The sequence below is a fragment of the Macaca mulatta genome, chromosome 5 (assembly GCF_049350105.2).
Source record: "Macaca mulatta isolate MMU2019108-1 chromosome 5, T2T-MMU8v2.0, whole genome shotgun sequence".
Lineage (NCBI taxonomy): Eukaryota > Metazoa > Chordata > Mammalia > Primates > Cercopithecidae > Macaca > Macaca mulatta.
The window spans coordinates 121,886,857-121,893,554 of NC_133410.1; positions in this window are offsets into that span (position 1 = coordinate 121,886,857).

Below are 6,698 nucleotides of genomic sequence, written 5' to 3' on the forward strand. Positions count from 1 at the left end.
TTTTCTTTTTTTTTTTTTTTTTTTTTTTTTTTTTTTTTGAGATGGAGGCTGGCTCTGTCACCCAGGCTGGAGTGCAGTGGCCGGATCTCAGCTCACTGCAAGCTCCGCCTCCCGGGTTCACGCCATTCTCCTGCCTCAGCCTCCCGAGTAGCTGGGACTACAGGCGCCCGCCACCTCGCCCGGCTAGTTTTTTGTATTTTTTTAGTAGAGACGGGGTTTCACCGTGTTAACCAGGATGGTCTCGATCTCCCGACCTCGTGATCCGCCCGTCTCGGCCTCCCAAAGTGCTGGGATTACAGGCTTGAGCCACCGCGCCCGGCCTTACAATTTTTTCTTAAAACATTTTGTTGAAATTATCTCAGATGTCGATGTCAGGTGATTTAGTAAATAAATGTGTTTTGAACATTATTTGGAAATGTGTTGATTTTGTTTTTATATTGTAAAACCAAAACATAATTGCAAAAATAACACTACATGAATATATATAAAATTTAGAGAAATGTTTAATACTGAACTCTCCCTGTACTTAGTAGTTTGTAACTTGCAATACCTTCAATACCTTTTCATGTTGATTTATACAGACATGTTTAATATTTCGTTCTATTCATTCCACTTGGCCTATCTGAGCTTCCATTGAATAATAGACCATAGGGATTGGTTCTAATTAAAATGTTAAATTTTAAAAGAATTGAGTTTATTTTTCATAAATCAAGTTAAATGTTTTATTTTGGTTAGACAAAATAAAATATACTAGGTGCTCTGAGCACAAGAAGGAAAAAATACAGGAATCAACCTTAGGCAGAACTGAGCTCTGTTATTTTATTCAGGAAAATCACAGGAGTGAAATATTTAAGGCCTTCCCAGAATTGAATTTACTGGGTCCATACAGGACTGGCATCTTACTCTCTTACCAAAATCTCAAGGAAGTACTCTGGACAGCCATGGAGTTAATTTCATTGGGCTGCAAACCAAATCCTGGATCTGTCAGCTTTATCCAAAATTGGGGGTCTTATTTGGCCACCCCCTTCCATGGATTGTGGAGAGGCTACAGTCAGGATCTGTTCACTTCTATGAGCCAGATATTTAAGGAGATTGGCCATCTCACTGGTTGGAGTGACAGCTAATTGCTACCAAAGTAAGTACCATGGCAAGTTCCCACTCACCCACTCCATGAAGTTTTTCTCTCTCCACGAAGGAAAGCTAGCATATGCATTTTCATGGAGGAGAAGGAAGATGTATAAATAGTTGCTAAGCCCTATTATGAGGATTATGACTAAAGATGCTCCAGTAGATCAGAATATCAGGAGTAAATTAAGGTTTCAAGAATTCAATTGATGTCAGTGAGGAATGTCTTAAGGCAACATGGAGATGTTACCGAGTAACATTTCAGAAATCCCCCCATGAGCAGTTTTTAAAACAGTCATTCAACAAATATTTATTGAATATCTGTGTTTGGACATTGTAACACTTGGAAAACATTGAACAAAACAAAGATCCCTCACTCATGGAGTTTATAGTTCAGCAGCAGATACAGACAGTAAACAAAAGTAAGTAAATTACACAGTTTATTAGAAAGTGACAAGTCCTAGGAACAAAAAATGCAAGGGAAGAGAAACCCTGTTCATTCATTTTTTCTTTCTTTTTTGAGATGGAGCTTCCAGGCTGGAGTGCAGTGGCATGATCTTGGCCCACTGCAACCTCCTCCAGGGTTCAAGCAATTCCTTGCCTCAGTCTCCCGCATAGCTGGGACTAAGGCACACGCCGCCACTCCCGGCTAATTTTTGTATTTTTAGTAGAGACGGGGTTTCACCATCTTGGCCAGGCTGGGCTTGAACTTCTGACCTCGTGATCAACCCTCCTCGGCTTCCCAAAGTGCTGGGATTACAAGCGTGAGCCACCGCGCCCGGCCTCATTTTTTTATGTTTTAATTCATTTAATTCAAAGAATGTTTATGTAGTCCCTGGTATATATCAGACGCTGACTCTTTAAACATTAGAGATACAGAGGAAAGGTCCTTGCCCTTGAATTTACAATCCCTTGGTAAAGACAGACAAGTGAATACAGTGTAATTATAGTATAGTGTGATAGGACAAACGTCACTCCAGATGAGATGCATTCTGTAAGTAAAATATTTCTTCATGACCTTTCCAAGTCCCCGTTGAACCTGTCATGTTTTTGGTAAATTCTTACTGAATTACTGTGCTTAGCACACAGTAATTACTTACTATTTGTTTAATTGAATTAACTTGAATGTGTACTTCATGATGTTTCCCAAGTGCAAATGTTTAGTTGCATAAAGGTGGGTTGTGTTTTCAAGTTGCTTATTCTTAGTATTCACATTTCTTTTTTTTTTCAAGTATCTGCTCTGTACCTATCCTTGTACATGTCAGTGGGATCTGCTTCTTTAACTGCAAAACCAATTTTATTTTATTTTTTTCCTGAAGATCTGCTTGTTGAGAAAGCAAAACCAATTTTATTTAATCACCCTCCAACATCTCAGTATCGCTTTTACAAATAAAACTTTATGGACCATTGTCTGAATTGAGATGTGCTACCAGTATAAAATACAGATTTTTTTGGAAGAATTGGAAAAGATTATTAATTTTTTCATATTGAATACGTATTGAAATAATATTGTATTAAAATATATTATTAAAATTAATTTCACCTGTTTCTGGTTAATTTTGTATGTGGCTACTAGAAAATTTTAATTGCTTATGTAGCTCACATATTTCGATTAGACAGTGGTGAGCTGGAGGAACCACATTGCAACTAGAATCAATGGCAGTATTTACTGTAATAGCTCATGCTGACTCACAGTTACTGAATAAATTGGGAATACCAAAAACTTATATCTTTGCACAAGGCTTAGCTGATGCCAGAAAAAGAAAAAAAAGTTATTTTGTCCTCGAATCCATTTGATAAGCCTCATGCTTTGTTATCTTTTGACTCAAAATAGATCTGGATTTGTATTTTCCTGTTTCCTGCAGTATGACTATATAAAATTGTCAAGACGTAAGGAGTTTATTATTTTTCTATACTTGAAGAACATTTTGTGGAATTATTTTAAAAGTAACTGCTGAATTATATACCTGCCTAGTTTTATTTTAATATCAAGAAAATATGTACTAAAATTGGCTGAATATATATATATTTTTTGAGACGGAGTGTCCCTGTCGCCCAGGCTGGAGTGCAGTGGCGCCATCTCCACTCACTGTAAGCTCTGCCTCCTCGGTTCACGCCATTCTCCTGCCTCAGCCTCTCGAGTAGTTGGGACTACAAGCGCCTGCCACCAGGCCCAGCTAATTTTTTGTATTTTTAGTAGAGACCGGGGTTTCACCGTGTTAGCCAGGATGGTCTCGATCTCCTGACCTCGTGATCCACCCGCCTCGGCCTCCCAAAGTGCTGGGATTACAAGTGTGAGCCACCACGCCCAACAAGGCTGAATATTTTTAAATTAATTATAATATCCTAGAAGTTAACTAGTGAGGCCAAATGGGGTGGCTCACGCCTATAATCCCAGCACTTTGTGAGGCCAAGGTGGGCGGATCACCTGAGGTCAGGAGTTCAAGACCAGCCTGGCCAACATGGCGAAACCCCATCTCTGCTAAAAATACACAAATCAGTCAGACATGGTGGTGCACACCTGTAATTCCAGCTACGAGGGTGGCTGAGGCAGGAGATGCGCTTGAATCCAGGAGGTGGAGATTGCAGTGAGCCGAGACCGTGCCATTGCACTCTAGCCTGACCAACAAGAGCAAAATTCTGTCTCTAAAAAAGAAAAAAATCAGAAGTTAACTAGTGAATGTATTATGCAATTGACTGAGTTTGAATCTAATAAGTATGGCCAAATAATGTCCATTTTATGGTGCTTTATTTAAAGTACAAACTCCATTACGTCTGTTCTAACACAAATCTCAGCCCACAAATTAAGGTATACATAAGATTATTTTATATAATTCAATATAATCTCGACAAGGCACGGTGGCTCCCACCTATAATCCCAGGACTTTGGGAGGCCGAGGCGAGCAGATCACTTGAGGTCAGGAGTTGGAGACCACCTTAGCCGACACGGCGAAACCTGTCTCTACTACAAATGCAAAAATTAGCCAGGCATGGTGGCACACGCATGTAATTCCAGCTACTTGGGAGGCTGAGGCAGGAGAATGGCTTGAACCCAGGAGGCTGAGGCTGCAGTGAGCCAAGATCACACCATTGCACGCCATCCTGGGCAACAAATGTAACTGAAGATTTTTTTTTTTTTTTTTTTTTTTTTTTGAATTAGGGTCTCACTCTGTTACCCAGGTTGGAGTGCAATGGCTCAATCACAGCTCACTGCAGCCTCTAACTTTTGGGCTCAAGCAATTCTGCCGCCTCAGCCTCCTGAGTAGCCAGGACTGCAGGCAGGCGCCATCATGCCTGGCTAATTGTTTGAATTTTTGGTAGAGACAGGGTTTGTCCATGTCAGCCAGGGTGGTCTCAAACTCTTGGCCTCGGGTGATCCGCCTGCCTCTACCTCCCATTGTGCTGGATTACAGGCGTGAGCCACCACGCCCGACCTGACACTGTCTCAAAAAAAGAAAAAAGGAATATCACAGTGCGTGCTGTACAGGGAAATGATTAATGATATTTGTATGGATGGATGAATCACTTATATATTTGTAACAATTACATAGTCATTTAAATATGCAAAAGCACAGAGCTAAAAATAAAAGTAACCTAACTAATCACTTTAGGCTTGTTTTTGTTTGTTTGTTTGTTTTTGAGCAGAGTCTCCCTCTGTTGCCCAGGCTGCAGTGCAGTGGCGCGATCTCGGCTCACTGCAAACTCCACCTCCCGGGTTCAAGTGATTCTTCTGCCTCACCCTCCCGAGTAGCTGGGATTACAGGCGCATGCCACCATGCCCGGCTAATTTTTGTATTTTTAGTAGAGATGGAGTTTCACCATATTGGCCAGGCTGGTCTCGAACTCCTGACATCGTGATCCACCCGCCTCGGCCTCCCAAAGTGTTGGGATTACAGGCGTGAGCCACCACCCCTGGCCCTCACTTTATGTTTCATAACATTTAATTAAGTCCTACAAAAAAACTATTGCATTGACAAGTATCTTTTTATTTTTTATTTTTTATTTTATTTATTTATTTTTTTTTTTTTTTGAGACGGAGTCTCGCTCTGTCGCCCAGGCTGGAGTGCAGTGGCGCGATCTCGGCTCACTGCAAGCTCCGCCTCCTGGGTTTACGCCATTCTCCTGCCTCAGCCTCCTGAGTAGCTGGGACTACAGGCGCCCGCCACCGCGCCCGGCTAATTTTTTGTATTTTTAGTAGAGACGGGGTTTCACCGTGGTCTCGATCTCCTGACCTTGTGATCCGCCCGCCTCGGCCTCCCAAAGTGCTGGGATTACAGGAGTGAGCCACCGCGCCCGGCGACAAGTATCTTTTTAACTTCTTATTGAAGTAAATCATGTATACCAAAAACTGTACAAAAAGTGTACCAAAGATCTATGAAATTTTACAAAACAAATGTACCTGGGTAACTGCACTCAAATCAACAAACAGATTACTTCAAGTCAAAGATGCACGTCAGGGGGAAAAATAAGAAACACATTATTAGCTGGGCAAGTTGGCACATTCCTGTAGTTCCAGCTACTCAGGATGCAGAGGCAGGAGAACTGCTTGAGACCAGGAGTTTGAGACAAGCCTGGGCAACATAGGAAGACCCGGTCTCTTATTTAAAAAATTAACCAAGCAGGCTGGGTGCGGTGGCTTATGCCTGTAATCCCAGCACTTTGGGAGGCTGAAGCAGGTGGATCATGAGGTCAGGAGATGGAGACCATCCTGGCTAACACAGTAAAGCCCGTCTCTACTAAAAATACAAAAAATTAGCCAGGTGTGGTGGCACGTGCCTGTAGTCCCAGCCACTAGGGAGGCTGAGGTAGGAGAATTGCTTGAACCCAGGAGGTGGAGGTTGCAGTGAGTCGAGATCGCGCCACTGCACTCCAGCCTGGGTGACAGCAAGACTCCGTCTCAAAAAAAAAAAAAAAAAAAAAAAAAAAAGCCAGACGTGGTGACACATGTCTGTAGTCCTAGCTACTTGGGAGGCTGAGACTGAAGGATTACTTAGTCTAGTAGTTGGAGGCTACAGTGAGCTATGATGGTTCCACTATACTCCACACTGGATGACAGAATGTGACTCTCTCTCTGAAAAACAAACTAAAATTATATCAGCCTTGGAACTGATTGGAAAAATGTGATGGCCAGGTATGGTGGCACATTCCTGTAGCATCCTACTCAGGAAGCTGAGGCAGGAGAATTGCTGGAACCCAGGAGTTCAAGACCACCCTGGGCAATATAGTGAGAGTCTATCTTAAAAAACACACACACACACAAATGGCCAGGCACAGTGGCTCACGTCTGTAATCCCAGCACTTTGGGAGGCCGAGATGGGTGGATCACCTGGGGTCAGGAGTTCAAGACCAGCCTGGCCATCATGGTGAAACCCCGTGTCTACTAAAAATATTAAAAAATTAGCCGGCATGAGGGCCGGGCGCGGTGGCTCAAGCCTGTAATCCCAGCACTTTGGGAGGCCGAGACGGGCGGATCACGAGGTCAGGAGATCGAGACCATCCTGGCTAACACGGTGAAACCCCGTCTTTACTAAAAAATACAAAAAACTAGCCGGGCGCGGTGGCGGGCGCCTGTA